This window comes from Ambystoma mexicanum, chromosome 6q, assembly GCF_040938575.1.
Source record: "Ambystoma mexicanum isolate Mex_15411 chromosome 6q, UKY_AmexF1_1, whole genome shotgun sequence".
In the NCBI taxonomy this organism is placed as follows: Eukaryota; Metazoa; Chordata; class Amphibia; order Caudata; family Ambystomatidae; genus Ambystoma; species Ambystoma mexicanum.
The window spans coordinates 186,182,748-186,203,941 of NC_090937.1; the positions used below are offsets into that span (position 1 = coordinate 186,182,748).

Below are 21,194 nucleotides of genomic sequence, written 5' to 3' on the forward strand. Positions count from 1 at the left end.
TTACTTAATGCCTCTTAATTAAGAATTCTACTTGTTAAAGTCTCCTTCTTGGAGGATTTAACATCCAACTGGATGCTTCATGTACTTCCTCAGGACACACAGAAAACTGCTCTCCTGGATATCCCCGATTATGTGCTTTCCAAACTTGATTCCTTCATACCCTGTGTCCTCACCTTACTCGATCGCTACTTTGCCTTTGACATGGTGAACCCTACCATCCTTTTCAACCATCTCCATGGTAACCAGGGTTATCACTGCTCATGCCCTGGCTTGGCTGAGTTCTTTCCTCTCTGGTCGACCCTTCATGTTCCAACTTGGGTCCTTCCTCTACTCTATCTCTATCTGCATTTTCTCCACCTATCCCCCACTGATCTGCTGACTGAAACTGTGCTGGTTGCCAGGATACCGTCTGACCTTGCTATCCTTTGATCTTGGGGTCAGGTTTCCTCCCCGCCAGTTGCCCACCTGAACTGCCCCCCGGACAACACTTGCACCGCTTTTTATGTATTGGATTCCTTTATTTTTTTTTACTGTTTATCATATGCACTCCACTGGCCCCTCCACCTTTCCCATGCACTTTTACTCTTGCCCCCCCTTCCTTTTGTGCTTTCGCGATATCAAAGTCACCTGGACTAGTAAGATCTTTGTCTCTGTCTTCCCTCTCGCTTCCCTCCCTTGCCTCGTCGCGCCTTGAAGCACTTGTATATATGTGCGTTATAAATGCCATATCATATCATCATATGATATCGTGGTTTGTTTTGTACAGAAACAAAATTAATTCTAGATTACACGAGGCTTTTAGTGCCATGTGCTATCAGTTTTACTTACCGTCAGTATAACTGTGGTCAAAAACTAATTTGAAGTCATGGCTTCCCCTGCTCTGTGAAAAAAAAGCAACTGTCAATTAATATTACGCCCCAAGGTCCAACTCTCCTGGAATGACATTATACAGAATACAATTCATAGTTCTATACCAATTCATAATTCTATACCGTGCCTATTATAGACTACACATAGACAAAGGATAGAGTTTAGCAAAGGAATACTATGTTGGCTGGTTTGGCCTGGGCTCACAGGCCATTTTCAAATTTTGAAAACTTATCTGCCGCGAAGGGCACACCCTGCTGCAACAGTAGGAACCAATTCTTCTTCGCCTCAGGCCCCTTCGTGACTTGCTACAGCCTTCCCAAGAAGATAAACCTTTCGCTTGACCGTCACGATTGCGTGACTTTGCGCACTACTGCAATGTTGAGCACAAGACTACAGACTTCTCAGGTCCATGTTTGAAATTCTGGTGCAAGAATCCAAAAAATTAGCTAACGCTCATCCGTGCTTGACCTATGCACACGCACTACGGATTGAGACAAGTCATAGTCTGATCATAAATACAACTAACCGGGTATGGGCAAGCACTGTGACCTGCCTCGCTTGAACCTAGACAGGGCTGCCTCAGGTGGAATAGATAGTGTGAACGGCTGTCCCATGTTACGCTCAGAACCTAATGAATACACACCTCTCGTGAAAGAAGCAAAGAGATAGGTTGAAGGGTTTCACAAGGTTAACTTTATTCCGAAATTAAATAATAATCAACAAAGCTAGATGATGTTCGTGAATGTTGAGACTCCAGATCTAATGCTTTGGCCTATAGAAAGGCCACATCGTTGTGAATGACATCACATATAGGTTCATAACCCGCACTAGTGATGGGTGCGACAGTATTCAAGATTGAGTGGCATTGATGGATGCCAACAATTTGTTTATTTTTCTTGTGTTTTTCGAATGCCATGTGCACCTGCTGCGCTCAGTGCTCCATGGAGTGAAGGTCACTTCGTGGGATGATGCTTGTGCTGAAAGAAGAAATGTATCAGTTCACACTGCCATCAAACACAAATAGGAACCCCAGGTTCAAATGAAACCCGACCACACCTGGGAAACACTCATATATATGAAAACTAATAGGTCGGGATTCAACTGCTTCAATTTAGGTGTAAGGCAGAGCAAAACAAAAGCAACTATTACATACCCACACCAAAAATTGTAAAACTATTCATCTCATGTTCAGAAGTGAAAGAATTCAATTCACTTCCATATGCATCTTATAAGAATAAATGTATTTAGTCATAAAAACTGCCATATGGATAATAAAATCTATTAACATATGTCAATATGGAGAAAATTAGAAAAACACATCCATCATAAATATACAATTAATTCATATTCCTCTTCACAGTGCAGAATCTAACAAAGCCAAACACATTCACATCACCACAACACCCCATCCATACTACACTCAAACGACAACATACTATACATACTATTAGTCTAAATATAATCAAAAGAATATATAAAAAAAGACCTACAACATTAATATCATGTAGCAAAAAAACTAATCTCCCACAGTGATATACTCATTAACAAAAATAAACATAGTATAACCAGTAACAAAAAATCATAACACTGTTAAATGTAATGTTCTCAGTGACTGGAGAACCTAGTCACAGCTTATTATATCAGTTTATCACATCTTCATAACAAAAAGCGACCCGACATGTTTCTTTCCATCTTGATTATTAATTATTTTTATGGAAATTCATCAGAGGTTCTGAAGTCTGAAGTATTCGGAGAGGAATGAAATCGAGTTGTTAAAATGCACCAATAGCTGTTGCCTTGTCCTTACACCTAAACAAAGAAGCAAAAAATGACTGATCTCATACAAATTGTCATTATTTGAGGTCAGTCTGCATACATATGGCTCTATAATTTAGTCACCAGCAGGCAGCTAAATTGCCCAAATACCTAAAACTCGGTTGCTAAATTAATTAATTACTCCAACCATCTCAACAAAGAACTAGTTAAATTTCGTTCCTGCTTAAAGCACTGTTAGTAAGAGTGAGGAACACACCCCCAGAAAATGGCTACACACTACCTGTTCAAAAGCAATCAATACTGCACTCCGTCCCGTGTCACCACTACAATTATTTCCAAAAGATATGATGAGACGGTCTAGCACAGAATATGACTCTACTCATAAAAAGAGTGAGTACAGCTAAAACATCCAGTTATATTAACTTCACTAGATCAATAATCTGTGGTTAGAAAGACTGGCGCTGATGTTAGTATAATTATAACAGAACATAAGTTTGTCAACAGCCAGCATGGTACAAGATACGTTTCCCATGTCATGGACGGTTTCACAATAAAGAAATTGTTCGAAAGAAACACTCACACTCTATGTGAATGGATACTCGAGGTCCGGCCGTTCTGTTGATAATTGTATAAAACGAATGGCCTTCTCAGCAGCTGTCAATGTTTGTAAGAAAATACACCCTATAACAAGGGAAGCTGTACAAAAGAAGGCAACTTAAATGGGGCACTATAATATTCAAAGCAATGCCCTTGACCAACGCTGTATTGGCCCTCTAGTTGTAAATGGAAATGTGAGGGAAAAACAACCCAGACACTTACTTGTTTAGGCAATCCATATCGTGCCACTGTTCTTAAGCAGTCGCCTCCTGTTGTGCAAAAAACTTGTAAATGCAGCGATCAGTAAAAACATCTCCACACTGACTCGGAGCTCGTAACTGTTGCAGGTTAAACAAACAGTAAGTTGATATTAAATGGTGATAGTAAAATAATTCGGCACTCTGGCGGCTCTCAATTCCAACCATAAAATGAACCCTTTAAAATGAACCCTTTAAATTGAAAAGGTACACTCTATGTTAGTATTCAACAGCTGAAAACCGTTCTCCCGCATCCGTTACTATAATCACAAGCTGTACTTCAAAAACTAGACAGTAGAGACAGTTCACACTGCGGCATCTTATCCAGTATGTTTTAATATTGTGGCATTCATTCTCAAAAATGAAACCTACCAAACATAAGCGCTGAAAACAAGCTTCAATTGTTATGTGTCCTTGGACCGAAGGGAGCAATCTCCAGGCTAGAAGGACAGAAGCTGTGGAATACCTGCAAAAATTATAACATTTACTATTATGAAATTGGATATTGGAACATTTAGTTTCAATTTATGCAAACCGTTGTTCATAGCGGACAATGCGCGTTACGCCAAGAGAATGGAACAACCAAACATAATGTAAGTTGAACTATAAAAAATATTTTTGCAATGAAAAAAGGGGAAATTGTTCTTTTTGCATATTGGAGAATTTACTGATGTGCTAAAATGGCATTTTGATGTAAAGAGTGGACAGAATACGTTGTTCCGTATACTGTGCCATATTTAAAATACTGAGTGCATAGCTCACAGTGTATTTATAAGTATACTAATAATTGCTATTGGTGTTTTGGTTAAGTCAGGATGAGTAAAGGTTGGGATTTTTGGCCAGTATTGATTATTGACATTGTTATGGGTTGTTCGTTGGAGCATATTGTGAAAATTACTCATAGACAAGACAAAAGCACAACCTGTATGCAGGCTAGTGATATCTAAACCACTTCATCCCATGAAATATCAGGGTGTGCAATCAATGTTGCATTATTGAAAGGGCATTTTCCAAGGGTAATTGGTTCGCTTTTTTATAGATAATATTCCTAGTTCCATTACAATGCCATCTGTCTGTCGTGCCATTTCTGAGTCACTTTATCCATACCTATACCGACTCCTCAGTGCTAACCTTTCATGCACATCATAGTCTAAAATAGTCCCCCACGTTGTCTGTGTATGTTCATTGTGTGTGGTTTGTGTTCAATATTCTGTTTCATCGGGTGCAGAATCACAACCTAATTTGTAAAAGAGTGGATACTAAAATATATTTTTATTCTGTTATCTACACAGATATATTGTACCGTTCAGCGAATGCTATAGTTTCCAGCTGCCGTGGGATGGCTTTTTCAACCAGCAATGGCAGATAGCCTAACCACATCGTTCAGCATCACCATCATGTGGGAAGATAGACCGGGACCGATATCCCCTTTGGTGGTACCAACGTCAAGGAGCAACCTGTCATAATTTACAGTGTAGCAAGAATCTGATGCGTCGAATCCACATCTTCTCCCGAAAGGAACACCATGTGCGTCATTTTAAACTTTTGTCACTCGAGCCTAAGGACGCACAACTATTGGTGGTTCATCGCAATCAGTGTATCTCAATGTTGTTTTTGAAGCGTTCTCTGATAAATAAAAGCACTTGCGAAATTGCAGATTAATGATGTTTTCTGGAAAATTATTGGTAGCAAATTCGATTTGGGATGCACTGTGACCGTGTGTTGATCTTCTGTGTTCTGCGTCAACTGACGTTATTACATGAGTGATGACTGGGCACGTTTGGCTATGCTGCCCACTAAAGTCATGAAAATAGGTGGGAGATATCATTTGGAATAGTGATGTCAGCATCAGGGGTGGGGGATATTATTTAGTGCCACAGGAGCACTTGAATTTAGGGCGATCGATCCACGGATAAGATTAGCTCAAGATGGCCACGCCGACTCCTTGTTTTCGCGTGTGTGAAAGTGAGGAAAACCAAGGTAAGATGCATAGGAACGTTTTTACGATCAATCACCGTATGCTGAAAAACACATGCCCGAACGATCGGGACAGTAATATTTTTGAGCGCCCTATCCCTTTAAATTCGGGATCAGAGAAATGAAAGTGCAAGGCTCAATTTCCTATCAGTCTCCAAAAATAGATTGGAACATCACAGGCAGTGAAAGACTGCAGTGTCTTTGCGGGAGGCCATCCGCTTCAGCAAGTTCTGCACTGACCCCCACACTCCTTATCCTTCAAGCCCGCACACAGTTCCTGAACTGTATGATAGAAATAACCCCCCACCCACTTTTCAGTGAGATAATAGTTTGATGCACCAGCAAATGAACTGCAACAAATGGATAAAGTGGAATAGTCAATGAAAGTTCTCTACATGGCGCCTTCCATTCTGCTGATGGTGGCTTCCATTTATGCGTGAACAGTCGTAAGATTTTTGAGGGGAAGTGGGACTGATATTTGCATATACATGAAGAAATAAAAGAATGGAGTCGATTGGTCAATCCGGGTCACCTGCAAGTAGTCGAGTGTAAAGGAGTCCTGCGGTTTTATGCAGTCCTTTTATGCATTAATGAGCATAAGAAGTTTAGAGGTAATTGGGACTGTTTTTTTCTTGGGCGTCGATGCTTTTCAATGCCTTAGCGTACCAGAATTATGAATTCTGGGAAATAAGTGATCATGTGATAAGAAGCCAGCTAATGGAAAGGCGACAAGCAATACAACCATTTCAACCATGAATCAGAACTTTGAGGGTTAGCGTGTATTTCGAGGTCTTGACTGCACATGTGGTTATCATCAGGTCTTCCAAGAAGGACAGGTAGGCCCTTGTGGCCGCCCATGTTATGGGTGGTCTTGTGGCATAAGTGTCATGTATGATATGCCATGAACCATGAAAGCATTAAGGGAGGAGGTCGTTGTAGTTTATTAGGAAATGGTGGATGGTGGAAATGAGTAATGGTAGATAGAAAGGGGGGGGTCGTTTCTGAGCTGGAAGGCTTTGCAGTAGAGGTGGGTGCTGAAAGGTGATTTCAAGGCTGTGAGTTAAAGACCACTGGAAGTGGCTTCTACTCTGGCTTTAAGTACTGCTCTAAGAATGCCGGCGGTACAAACGCTGCTGGCGGACTTTCTATTCATTACCTAAAACTAAGGGTGGTGGCATCAGAGCTAAGGGAGGTGAAAGGGAGACCGTCTGGAGAAGAAAAAAAAAACAGCCCGAAACATTTTTCGGCCTACATTCTAAGAGAGGTATTTTTAATGGAATCTCATGGAATAGTCTGGGTGGCAGACTAAGGATGCGTATATGGGCATGTGAGGAGAAGGACAATGGCACACAAAATGGATGCTATTGCATAGCAGAAAGAACGGGCAGGGTCAAAGCAGATTAGGATTAATTGACCTGCAGAATGGGAATAATGACACATGACATGCCGCTGTTGGTTCCATGTAATAATGTTGCTGTGAAAATGTCACCAGGTAGGAAAATGTCGCCAGCTGGCGGCCATTTTCATGGCGAGATAATCACTGGATATCACCTTGGGCTGGTTTAAATGATCGACAAAGTAGAGCTTATGTCAGTGGTCCATGCAGCTGTGTGCTATCGGGAAGGTAGATAGCCAATAAACGGGAGTCGGTTGTAGTCAAAGCAATAGGTGTTGAGGGTCTGTCAGGAGGTGGAAGTATTGTGAGTCACTACTAGGAAAGGGCATACATGGCAACATTCAGAAGTTGCGAGGCTCATGAGTTAGCCAATGTTTACATGTGAAGCAAAATGGCAGAGTTGAAAATAAAGTCATTGAGTTCACTCGCAATCAGGTATTATTGGTACAGGAGAAGTGAAGGGGTGCTCTGGATATGGTGGGGTGTGCAGGGTCGGACTGGGGCCTAAAATTGTCTCGGCCACCAATGAAAAAGTGGCCCACAGTTGCAAATAGCAATTCATTCCTTTTGTGACAGACTGTTTGAATAGAACCCTGGGGGAAGTTTTTTGATAAAATGTAACGCAAATTGTGCAATTTAAAGAATATGTATTCAGCAACAATGGTCAAAACTACTAGCCACATAGTGAAGCAACTCATCAAACTAACCCACAATGCCCACAAAAGTGTCCCACTTTGACCCAAAAAAGTGTCCCACACTAGCATTCTTTGTTTTGGGTTCGGGCATTGCCCTATAGGCCAGTCCGAGCTTGAGGGTGTGAACATCCGTTTGATTGGTCAGAAGGTAACATACTAAAAATTAGGGAAAGTACCTAACACTTGTACATAATACAGACTTCGCCCATAGATAAAGTTGAGTGTATAACACACGGATACAGCTGTAAATTCATTTTGAATGTAAGAGTTTCTAAATATGACCCTCATGCAGTGAATTGCGCAATAAGCCTTGCCTTCTTCTTAGTGCCACACTCAAGCAGGGGATGCAGACATGCCTGGACCCTGAGGCCGACTGGGTGAAGCTGATAATCAACCGAATGATGAACAGGTACGTAACTGCTTCCGTGCTTCATCCCCCTTCTGAATGCACCCGCTTCTCAAATCTGGAGGCCTATTGCATAAAATGGTAGGCCAGCCTAGGGATGATGCTTGAGCGCAACCAAGGCTTTTCGCATGGAATTAGCGTAGACCGTGCAGTGCAAGATTCCATTTTGCATTCTCCATCTTGTGCACGCCAAGTCCAAGATATCATAGCCCAGCATTTACTGGATTCCAGGAATGGCAGCGTTTGCGCACTAGACACCATGCTTGACTTCATTAAACTTACCCTGAAAATATTACATTGGATACAGGTGGCTTCCGTTGCGCACTTTGGGGTTCTACCTGTGGCATAAAAAGCTGTTTGAGAGACCCATGCATGCTCCCTCTGGTCTCAATTCACTAGTACACACCATTAAGACCGCTTAGGTCAAAACCAACCATTGAGTAACCTTGAAATGTTACAAGCGCAGAAGCAGCAGCATTCTGGATGAAGTGGTCTTGAGAATGCCGGGCCCTCTTTCTAAACAGCACAGAGAGGCGTGGAAGCCATAGAAAGACAGGAGGGCACTAGAAACAACTCATTCAGGGATGCTCTTCCAGGGCTAGATCTGAAGCAGCCGTTGCATGCACATATCATGCTCTATAAGCACACTGCATGCATTAAAGCATTCATCACCTGGAATGAGCGGGCTGGCGACCGGGGTTAGCGCATATGATGGAAGTAGCCCCACTTCCTCATAGGGCCAGTCTGTCTGATCATTGCCAGTCCATGTTTTAAATCGTCATGGTAGATGACCTGTTGGCAAGGATTCAATCTCATGATCCCCCGTAATCCTTACGATTTGCCACAAATCCCCTATTATTTTAATTACTGTAAACTGATGTTAGTTATTTATGGGACGGCGCAGTCTTAGAAACCTTACTGATAGCCAACGAAGGTCGGCCGTAGCATCCAAAATGGCTGACAGGAAGGAATAACACAGATCTACTTTCAAGCTAGTTCTCGAGTACTTAGTCTGCCTCAGCAGTAAGTAAATCGTCTTCTGGTGCATTCCTGCATTTCCTCATCTGCTCAGTTAATCACTTATTCATTCTATTTTATGTCGCTAGTCCTTTTTTTTGTTAACAAGGGTTTCTAAGCAATCGCGTAGAGGTTGACTGTGTACTCAATCCTATAGTATACTGCATTTAATTGTAAAGACTGCAGACGTCTCTTTATTATAGAGGGGAGACAGGTTGGGAGACCAATTGGAGGCATTATATTAAGCAACCACTGCATTTTTTCCTAGTCATTACAAGGAAGATCTGGATGTTGTTACCCATGCTGTGGACTACTCTGTCACTGACGCAGCAGAACCCAAGGACCCGCGTGTCACAAGAAAATCTCTCAGGTTAGTGACCTGGCATTGGGTGTGGTACTCTGCTTTTCTATTGTTTCCGGTTAATGTGCAAAGATATACAGGAGTTGAGAAGAAAAAAGAAAAAAACTGATAAGAGGAAATAAGAGGAAAAGGAGTAGGACACAATTCACTTAGTGACAGAGAATCAGAATATTATAATGGTCAAGCAAATTTAAAAAGGAATGACCCACTTTAATGTATGCTTAAAGTTCAAGTTAAATTAATCTGTTACCGTGTTAATACAATTTCCCCCAATTCCATTTAACAGCCTTAGATCACCCTTTTTCGAATCAGATACGTTTTTCTAAAAAATAACCCTATATCACAGCATTGAACCAATCCACTGCTGTCATCGCGCAGCTGTGGTGTCACTGTGATGACATCTTTAAGCAGGCGACAGAAATTGTTAGAAAGAATTAGCTTCCTCTTTTTGCTTATTTATTGTGTCAGCTGTTTTGCTGACGTCAAACCAAAACCAGGCTGTCATATATGGGTTGCATCTGCGTCTGCATAGAGACAGCGAGGGCGGAGCTTCTGTTCCTCAAGAGACCGTTGATTACATTTGGCTGATCATGACACATTACGAACATGTTTTAAAATGCTGAAGCAATATTTAGAAGCTATATGAGGGAGTGTAAAGCAATCCGTTGAAAATAACGGTATCCATCTGTTCCTGTCAATAGAAGACAGTCACCCACTTTCAGACTACAGCACCGTCTACAAAAGATGAGTTTGATATAATATTTGATAAACATTTTTGACAACTGTTGAAATTGATCTCAAAAACAATTAATAAGAATCTTTTTAGATACAGGAGCTGTTCCCTGTCCAAAGGAAACAAGGTAACTACTGACAGCAGATACTTTGAAATGCTACTGCGATATAGATGTTATTTTGAATAAAGTTGCTCAAATGAGGACACAGCTTTGCCTTGGAACAGCTTTGTCTTGGAACAGCTTTGCCTTGGAACAGCTTTGCCTTAGAACAGCTTCCCAATTCATTGTAGCTCATTTAGATTTACGGGGGATGTGGATTCCCTTAGAAGCAGGGACATACATGGCTTTGGCATGGCAGGGGTTGATAATGAGACATGTTAATGTTAATGTTAAAGGACATTTGTACCGCGCACTATCACCACCGGAGATGTCCCCTGGCGCACTGGTGGCTCTGAAAGAGGAAGGGATGGTCAGTTAGTGGGAGGAAGCAGGAAAAGTGCAAGAGAGCAGTGATGTGCTGTTGACGGCCATAGCCCGGTGGGTCCCTTGACTGGGCCTAGGGTGTTTGGAGTCAGTAGTCATTGTGTACTGTTGTGGAGGTCTATGTGTGTTTTTGTTTTGTTGTTGCAGTGTAGTGAAGTTTGTGTGGTTTGTTGTGCTGCAGGTTCCTGGTTGTGTTTGGTTTGGAGTTTGAGAGGTGTGTGCAGAGGTGGAAATTGTTAGTAGAATTGGTTAGTTGGCATCTCTATTCTGAATTGAGGCGCTGGGCTTGCAAATTATCTCCTGAGGCTCCTCTGTCCTGAACTGGGCCCATCTTGCACTAAGATCCCTTTCACATCTGGCCCCCACCTCAACCAGCCTACATCACAACCCCTCCTGTCCTCCTTACCTGACCTTTTTTCTGCCAGTGCACCTGCCAATGTCGACCACTCAACTAATGTGGTGATTGCCAGTGTCTCTGCAATCCTATTAATATTTTGGTACATGGTAGCAATTGAGGTGGAGTGAGAGGGGATTGGCTGGGATAGTTGACTCTGTCTCAATAGGTGTTACCTGTGTTTTAAGTCTATCCTGTGTCACCTGCCTGGCATTGCGGGAGCTTCCCTGTCGTTTCTAGGGATGTTAGTGTCCTTTCCTGTACCGTCATCCTTTTTTCCTGTTTCGATTTTCAGATTGAGTCTGTGGTCTTGAAGAGCCAGGTTTTTAGTAATTTCTTGAATTTGTGGTGATCTTCGGTGTTTCTGATCTCTTTTGGGATGTTGTTCCAGGTTTTTGCGGCTAAGTGGTAGAAGGAGGTGCCGCCAAGTTTTTTCTTAAGGTATGGTTTTAGTTCCAGGCGGATTTCGTTGCTGGATTGAAGGGGCCTCTTTGGTTTGTAGATTGTTATTTTGTTTTGTAGGAATTCTGCTCCTTGTCCACTGATTGCCCTGTGCGTTATGCACATGGTTTTGAAGGTGATGCAATGTTTTACTGGGAGCCAGTGTAGTGTTTTTAGGGCCGGAGTGATGTGGTCTCTTCTGGATAGTTTGAGGAGTAGTCTGGCTGCAGCATTTTGCATCCGTTGTAGTTTCTTCAGGAAGTATTCTGGTATTCCTTGGTAGAGGCTGTTTGCATAGTGGATTCCTGACATGATGAGGGCGACGATAGTGAGTGTTTTGTGTGTGAAGGAGAGGAAAGGTAGGATTCTTCTTGCTGTGTGGAGGAGGAAAAAGCATTTCTTCACTGTTGCATTTATTTGTGGTTCTAAGGTTAGGGTATTGTCCATCAGGACTCCCAGATTTTTACTACCTTTACCTTAGATGGTGTTGGTGCGGTTCCCAATTCCGTTGGCCACGGGATGGCGGTTTTGTTCTCTTGGTCTTTGGATATGATCATGATTTCTCTCTTTCCTGGGTTGATTTTCAGGTTGTTGGCATTCATCCAGTTGAAGATTTCTTTCAGGCAGTCGATTAGAGCTGAATGATCCGCTTCGGAATCTTTGATTTGGTAGATGATTTGAGTGTCATCTGCGTAATTGTAGCAGGTAATGTTGTATTTTTTGAAGATTTTGATGACCGGAGTCTGGTAGATGTTGAAGTATAGTGGTGACAGTGAAGATCCTTGTGGCACCCCACAGTCGTTAACTCGTGGAGAGGATTTGAAGGGTTTAATCCATACGGTTTCTGTTCTGTCTGCTAGGAATGATTTAGTCCAGAGTAGTGCTGTGTCTGTTTGGTCAGGGTGTCATGGCTAACTGTGTCAAAGGCTGCGGAGAGGTCGAGCAGAATAAGGGCTGAGGTTGTGTTTGGGTCTGCGTTGGTTTTTAAGTCGTCCCAGATGGATAGTAATGCTGTTTCCGTTCCTCTTGCTGGTCTGAAACGGACTTGAGGTTGGTCTAGCAGGTGGTGTCTTCCTATGTATTCTTGGGTAAGTTTATATACATAGGTTTCCAGGAGTTTTGCCGGGTAGGGTATGTTTGAGATTGGCCTGTAGTTGGAGAGGTCTTCTACATTGCCACTTGTGTTTTTTAGAACTGGCTTGATATATGCCGATTTGAAGATCCTCAGTATGGTTCCTGTTGCTAGTGATACATTTAGAAGGTTTCTGTATTATTCTGCTGGCGCTCCTTGTGCAAGGATTGATTTGTAGATGTCCAGGGGTCAGGGATCCATGGGGGATCCAGCTTTCTTGCTGCGTTTTACCAGCATTGCGAATGCCTCTGCTGAAATTTCTGCAAAGTTTTTGAGTTTGTGCTGTGGTTCTGTGTTGGGTTCTTTTGGTTGTATCTCGTGGTTGGTTGGTTGTTCTTGTTTGGTTTGTCGGATGTCATTGATTCTTTTCTTGAAGTGGTCTGCCAGGTTGTTGCAAAGTTTCTCTGAAGAGGTTGGGGTATTATCGCAGCCTGGTGGGTTTCTCATCTCTTTAATGATGTTAAACATTTCTTTTTGTGTGTTTTCGTGGCATTGGTGATTCTATCATCATAATGCCTTCACATCGCCTTTTGAATTTCCTTCTTGTATGCGCGGATTTGTTTTTGGAACAGTGTTTTTTGTCTGCGTTGTATTCTTTCCTCCATTCCAGTTCCATCTTTTTGTTTTCCTTCTTCATGGTGCTTAATAGTGGGGTGAACCATTTTGCCGTTGCTCTTTTTTTTGATGGGGTGAATGGTTTTTCAGGGGCGATCTTATCTATTGTGTCTGCAATCCATTTGTGTAGTAGTTCCGCTTTCCCGTCTAGGTCAGCTAACTCTAGTTCTGCAGTTGAGGGCTTGGTTAATTCCAGTTGTTCGAATAGGTTACTTTCTTTGACGTGTTTCCAGTTTCTTTTTGTGGTGGCTGTGAGTTTAGGAGGTTGGATGCATACTTCGGTGGTCATGGTGATCGTGAATGGGATGATGAGGTGGTCGCTCCACAGTATTTGTATCGGCGGTGCCGTGGTGATAGGTTTTTCATTGGCGAAAATTGTGTCGAGGGTGTGTCCTGCCGAGTGTGTTGCCCCTTTGACTAGTTGTCGTAGTTTCATGGTAGCTAGTTGTTCAGTCAATGAGTTATGGGAGTTGACGTGACTGTTTTCAAACCAGATGTTGAAGTCCCCTTGGATGATTAGATGTTCGTGGTTGATGGCCATGTTGGTGATGGCTTCTATGAAACATCAAAATACCACTCAGTGGCAGATGGCAGAGAGACAACATGACATGTGTGTGGCTCATTCCGGGCTAATGGATGGAAAGGAGAAGACGATCTTAATCTCATCAGTGAAGCATGGGTCGGAGAAGCCAAAGGACGACATGGGAGCAGAGGGCATAGAGAAGTTGACCCAGCACAATGCCTTGGGGGAACCCCACTCGGGGAGGGGTGGGATTGGAGGTGCTTGTGTTCTGAGAGGTAGAGAGAAATTGTTCTGATGAGCAGAATGCAATCAATGGGAACTTGGGGGTCCTGGATGCTGAAGTTGGTTTACGCTAGGGCAGTCTCAAAGGATGCAAGCAGATCCGGCAAGACGGGAACTACAGAGATTTGTGTGATGAGCCTCAGTGAGAAAATTGACAACCTGAGTGAGTTCCATTTCCACAGAGAGTCCGCTGGCAGAACTCTGATTCAAGGGGGTTGCATCATACATTGGCTGCAAAGAGGTTGGTGAGCCAGTTGGGCACTAGCCATCCAAAAGCCCGGAAGGTAGTAGTAGGGAGAAGGAAGACAGACCTGTACTTGGCATGATATTCAGCAGAGGATTCTTTGGAGGTGGGCAATACAGATGTTATTTTGAAATAAGAAAAAGAAGATCCCAGTGGCAAGTGAGAGGTTAAAGAGTAGGGAGAGAAATGAGACGGGTGTGAGGTCCTTCAGAGGAGGCAATGGAGTGTGGTCATTGCAGCAGCAGTGCCTGGAGGGTACTTGGGAATTCACTGGTGTGAGAGCAGAGGGATAAGATAGGGTTCAGAGAGTATCTGAAAATAATATTGTTCAAGACATCGTTTAAGGCACTTCAGAGGGTGCAGGTCCATTTGCAGCTAAGATACGCTCATTTAAAACGTCCTTTGTGAATTGGATTGCTCCTGTTTTTGGCGCAAGTGAGGACATGAGCTGGTGCATCTCCTGACTTGAGCCAAGAAAAGGTTTGAGAATCTGGACCATCCTGTTTTATAGTAAAACCTCTGCCCTAGATGAGCCAGAAGAGGAACACTATCATCCATCATCATGAATTGGGTTGCAGCATTGTTTCCTAATGGAGTGGGCATCTTGGAATTGGGAGTTGTGGTAGAGAATGAAATGGACAGTGAGGGACTGTGCTATGCCAGAAGCATGCAAATCTTGCACTGCATCTCCCTTCAGAGCAAGAGGAACAACAAAATACCAGGTAAGCAGGTGGCACGAAGGGGAGGCAAGAGGCTGTCGTCCCCCAAAAGGATAATAAATAGTCAACAAAATCAAGTCCCTGGTGTTTGAGGCAGTGAGAGGGGCCTGGAAGAAATATGTTGGTATGGGAGGGGTCGGGAGACAGCATGAAGGTAGACTCCCATGCGGTGTGCATCAGAAACTCCGCCAGACGATTGGAGGGGCAGGAATACAAAGGTTTCGTGAAAAAGGGTGTGAGACGGTGGAGGATCTCTTTGAGAATGGTAAGTTGCTTACCTATCAGGAATGGTGTCTGAAGTTCAGTCTCCCACAGGGTCTTTTCCTGGTATATGGAGCGGTGGTCCGACGACTGGCAGAGATTTGGGAGGGAATCCCAGAGGAACCAGAACCGAGTCCGTTGCTGCGAGTACTGCTAGATCAATCAGAGGGTAGGGCATGAATCTCGCGGATCTATAAAGCCTTGCGGGAAGTGGATTCCAGGGGGTGGGGAGGGGGGGTTGAAGGTTAAGGAGTAGTGGGAGAAGGACATGGGATACCAAATATCGGAAAAAGAATGGACACAGGTATGGGAACTGGTCTGGAAGGCATCACGCAATGCCCGCTTCCAGTTGGTTCAATTCAATATTATACACAGGACATATGTAACCCCAGTGAGGCTCCGGGCAATGAATAAAGAATTGTCGGATGAATGCCCCAGACATGGAACGGGCCAGGCGGGACTCTGGCACATGATATGGGAGTGTGGCGTAATCGCTGAGTACTGGGATGAGGTGATCAAAGGGGTGAATGAGATGTTGGGGACCAAGTGGGAAAGGAATCCGGGAATATGTATATGGGGTAAACTCCCAGGGGGGAAAAAACACGGAATAGGATGGGCTGGTTTCTGCTGATACTGGCCAAGCGTTGGATGGCTATAGCATGGAAACGCCCACAAGGCAATAAATATGTGGAGGGCGGATGTCCGTAGGTGGGGTATGGCGGAATTGACAATTCTGCAGAAGGCAGACACAGATGGAAGGGGAGGGAGTGACGATACACTGGTTCCAATTGCTGGATGACTTGTTAAAGGCCAATGATCTACGGCTGCCCTAAGGGGTGACTAGTCAGGCCTGGGATATGGGCGGAAGGAGGGGATGGGGACGGTGTGGACTAAGGGAGCTGCCGCAGATCCGTCCGGCTCTCAGGGACACTACAGACCACACAGGATTGTTCGTCGTCAGCCATGGAAAGGACGGAAAGGCCTGGAGGGCACAACCTGGATACTCAAATGTGGAGGGAGGGGGGCAAGGGTGCTATCTTTGAGGGTTGTGATCATGGTTATGTTTAAGGAAAATGTTAATAAAAAGTGTTTTAAAAAACAAAATCAAGTCCTGCATGGACCATGGAGGATGTCCAGAGCACTGATACAGGTCACTCCAAAATTGGATGAAGAGGAACGAGCTACCTCATAAGACCGGTGACCTGGAGTTCGGTCTCATGGTGGGGGCTGCTCCCAGAGCAGTGAGCTTGACAGTACTGACTGAGGGTCTTGGGGGCAGCTAACGGGAAACAGCAGACTATGTATTCCTCTCCTTTCATTGAGCAGTGCCCGTACTGAGCTCTATGGGCCCAGGAGCGGGCTGTGATTCTAACTTGGTTATGGGCTACATGGCCAGTCCCTGCGGTTAGTTTGGCATTTGGTGTTGTGTGTCCAGAAGCTGGGTCTGCCTCCGTGAATGTGGGCTGCTTGGGCAATTGTACATCTTGGTTCAGGGATCCTGACATCAACCTAGTGCGTGCAATTGGAACAATTGGGGCACTGAGCGCCTGGATCATCAGAACCCTTTCAGGGCCAATAAAATTGCTCTTTTGGCACAATGGCCCCGTCCCCATTAGCCCCAGGCAAGTAGCTGCAAGGTTGGGTGGTTGCTTGCCTCCCCCAGGTTTCACTGGGCCCATTTCAAATCCCCCCAATGGTTCTCCTCTTCTCTGTGTCCCAATGAGGATCAACAACAACCTCTTAACATCCCTTAGTTTGTTCAGAACTGCTCTACAGTTACATCTGCATGCAGTATGTGCCCCCTAAACAGTTGTAGCAAAATTATGCTGTATTAATGGATCAGGTAAGTACTGGATGCAAGAGTAATTGATGCTCAACAGAGAATTACTCCCATGATGGTTCGCATTTTGATTATGTCTTGTAAGGGAAGAGTTAGTAAAAGGCACAGTGTCACTGGGCGGAGGCTGGATAGTCTTGGTGTCTTCAGGTTCCTTTTTATCCATTATGGCTGTGGCCCTCTCCAGATTTCTGCAGAGTTCCGATAGATTCACATTTGGTTTTACGCTCTCCAGTGTTTGGGTCATGGTGTCCTCATCCTTTAAGACCTCCAGATTGCTTTAGTCATTTGTTACAGTATTCCTGGGTAACACCTCTCCCCTCGGGGGGGCTGGGGCAAATACAGGATCAAAGGGGGGCTAAACAGACAATTCCAGTCCACAGGCACAAGATCGGGGGCACATGTGGACACTAACTGTCTTGGTGGCCTAGCAGGGCAAATAAAGAGCCAATCATTGGGCATCGGCACTACGGGGGTCGGGATTGTTGCAGCTCTGGCATTACTGCTCTCTGACTCGTCGAGATGTTTGTTGGCCAAATATATACACAAACGTTCATGGCTATATTTAGCCAACGTGTCAGTGCTTGGGGGGTCAGAAATAGGGGCAGCTGGTATAGCTGTAAGACTAGTTCAACTCCCTGACCCACATGCCCCACAGCCATGATGCCCTAGTTTTGCGGAGAAGTTTTGGGGTGAGTCTACAGTCTCTCCCACAACCTCATGAACTCTGTTCTCACGGGTATTCCATTCCTGCTCCTCTGAACCACTAGCCTCCTTTCTGCTACCTATGGCGCTGGACAGACAAAAATGCCCCCTTGCATTGCAACCCTGGGTCTTAGCCACACTGGTTTCATGACTTAAGCTGAAAAACAGGTTGATTTCTAGAATCAAGAAGTAGACATCCTCCATGATGGTTGAGGAATTCTTATTTGGAGGGGTACCAGAACCTGGGTTTATCGGGGCTGCCAGCTGTCTCTCGAGTGTCAGAAATGTGTGTTTTACCTTTACCTGGTGCTCCCCCATGTTGGTGCTGTTGCGGTGAGGCAAAGTTCCAGCTGGACTGGTGAACATAATATAATGTTACAGTCTCTAACCTGGGGTTCAAGTGCTCCCGTTCACTTCTGCTGCTTGCAGGGGAGGAGCCTCCTCCTACGACTGCCAAATTCACTGCAGTCACCAGACTCCTGCGCCCTTTCCCCCACGGCCTTCACCCTGCGAGACAAGGGCGGGACAGAAGACTTGTGGGAGGCATGGCCAAAGTGAGAGCTTCCCGCTCTGGTGACTTGCACTGAAACTCCCATGCACTTTGCCCCATGGGTTTCACCCTGCCGGGGGAGGTTGCAACAGAGAACGTGTGTGGACATGGCCTAAGGGAGAGCTTCCCCCTCTGGTGACTTGCACAGCAACTCCCGCACCCTTTCCCCCGGTGGCTTCACCCTGCTGGGAGAGGCCGGGAAAGAAAACTGGTGGAGGGCGTGGCCCAAGTGAGAGCTTCCCGCTCTGGTGGCTTGCATGGCAATTCCTGCACCCTTTGCCCTGAAACTCGAGTTTCGTGTCTTTGAATGGCGGACAGAGAAAAAGAAGACTTGCACCAGGTATTCCTTTCCACCACCGCTCTCCACCAACCAAAAAGAAGGCATTCCAGAAGTAGGGATTCCAGAGCCTACCCAGATCAGAGCAGCAAGGGGTCCATTGACCGATTGCGAACGCTGACAACAGCAAGATCTCTGCATGTATTACGGTTCCAGGGAACATTTAGTGAGTAGGAGTCCATAGCCCCACCTAGGAGATCAGAAAATGACAACACCCGATCCTAGAGGGGACAGAGGAATGAGTGACCATCACTGATCCCTTATCGGCAGAAACACAATCGCTTTTGTCCGGTCACAATTTAATCATCCTTCTGGTAGAGACTGTCAACCTTTTTAGTACCAAAAGCTGGAAGGTACCTGCCTTGGTGGATTCCGGAGCAGCAGGATATTTATGGGTCAAGACTGGGGACCTCAACACAATCTAGTTCCTAGATCTTGGAACCAGGTGCCTACTGTAGAAGGAGTTGACAGTTACCTGTTGCTTTCAGGCCCAGTCACACATTATACAGAACCCATGGTGATATGATATGATATGATATGGCATTTATAACGCGCCTATACACAAGTGTTTCACAAGTGACAGTAGCCGCTCATCAGGAAACTTTAGTATTTGGCCTGATTACCACTGTGCACTACCCCATGATCTTGGGTATACCATGGTATATGTACCAGAACCCATATGTAAACTGGACAGCAGAAACCTTATTCTTGAGATCAGAAAGATACGATCAACATTGTACCTTGACTTTGGCTCCCTCTCCAGGTGCTTGGAATGACTATGACCAGAGAACCATAACTCAATTGCTATCAGTGGATCTAGTTCCTACCAAATATCAGGAATACCTCAACTTCTTTCAAACTTATGGTAGTCAGAGGCTACCGCCTCATTGGCCTGATGATTATGCCATCGACCTGCTAACAGATAGTATGATTCGCTTTGGTTGGATGTACACTTTGTTAGAGAATGAGAAACCCACATAACGTACCTATTTGGATAACAATCTACGATCACTGAGCCCAAATCACCAGGAGCTACCTCATTGTTTTTTGTCCTCAAAAAGATATGTTGGAGTTTTGTCCATGTTTGGACTATTGAGGTCTCAACAAAGTGACGTTGAAGGGCACATATCCATCACCACTAATACTGGACATACTCACTGCTGTCCATTGAGCATCCATGTTCACCAAGTTGGACCTACCATGTGCTGATTGTATTAAAATATGTATTTATTTATTTTACATTTGTAAAGTGCACTAAACCGTAGGCATCAAGGTGCTATTGAATGCATGTTACTCGTAGTGCTTAAGGTCACAGTACATCAGATTAGGTTAGTGATGCAGCGTGAGGCTGCCGAGACAAATCAGGTAAGTTACAGTGCATCAATATAAGCAAGTGGAACAGCAAGAGGCTGCCCAGTCAAATCTGGTAAGTTACAATCCATCAAAAATGATAAGGTGATGCATGGAAGACAGTGTTTAGGACAATGTATGGCCATTTTGAGTACTGTGTTATGCGGTCTTCCAACGTTTGTGGACCATCTATTTGCCGACATTCTGGACAGTTACATCATCATCTATCTGGATTATATTTGAATTTTTCCCCATAACTCTACTCTCTACACTAACCATATCAAGGAGGTTTTGAACAGGTGACAGACCAACCACTTACTAGTGAAATTTGAAAAATACAAGTCTGATGTACGTTCGGTTCCATATCTGGCATTTAGACTGAAGGTCTTTCTATGGATAATAGAAAGGTTGATGCAATCCTACGGTGGCCCGAACCCACATCTACAAAGGTACTTCAAAGATTCATAGGTCTGGCCAACTTTTACAGAAAGTAAATTCCTAATTTCTCTCACGTAGTGCTGCCACCGACCGAACTATTGAAAGCCAACAAAAAAATTATCTTGGAAAAAAAATACTGCCAATGTGTTCCAGGAGTTAAAAGACATGTTTACCATGGCTCCTAGTTTGTGTCACGCTGACCTCTCAAAACCATTAATTGGAGAGACAGATGCATCTAGCTCAGCTATAGGAGCAGTGTGCAAACAAATACAAGAAGATCAATTAAAACACCCATTGGTCTACTATTTCAGAAGGTTAACAAACTCAGAACTTCATTATTCTATAATAATAATAATTTTATTGTGATTTAGTTTACCATGAAACTTTACACATAAAATATACCTTAAGTAAGAACAAAGTTATAACGAGAAAAAACATCAATAATTAACAAAAACATTGCATAAAGAATTACCAAGGAAGGCAAAACATTCAATTCTCTAAATGTACATATCCTAAAAACCATATAAAACATCTTCATTTTAGATTCACATTTACAATAGTTCTGGAACCGGATCTTGCCACATACTACCACATATTCTCCAATGAGAGTTTCAGATGGAATACCAATCTAATTTCACTATTGTTACAATTCCTATATAAATAGGGGCCTGTATTGGCCAACAACACCTCTTGGATTTCAACGATGGCTATACATCAACTCCTCTTTATATCCTCCTATATGGTTATGTTAAGGCTAATTTCCACCTTCAGCCAAACATTGTACAATGCCATCAGGA

At 43.9% G+C, this 21,194-nt stretch overlaps 1 long non-coding RNA gene across 1 annotated transcript in view; it reads right to left on the reverse strand.

The window, feature by feature from the left end:
• Positions 1–1,557: 1,557 nt before the first annotated feature.
• LOC138515869 (uncharacterized) overlaps positions 1,558–21,194 on the reverse strand; it is a 170,079-nt gene continuing 150,442 nt past the window's right edge. Inside the window, exons 3-5 of the long non-coding RNA XR_011282175.1 lie at positions 3,873–3,966; positions 3,466–3,581; positions 1,558–1,847 (exon numbers count right to left, since the gene is read on the reverse strand). This is a non-coding gene — a long non-coding RNA (uncharacterized lncRNA). The remainder of the gene's footprint in view (positions 1,848–3,465; positions 3,582–3,872; positions 3,967–21,194) is intronic.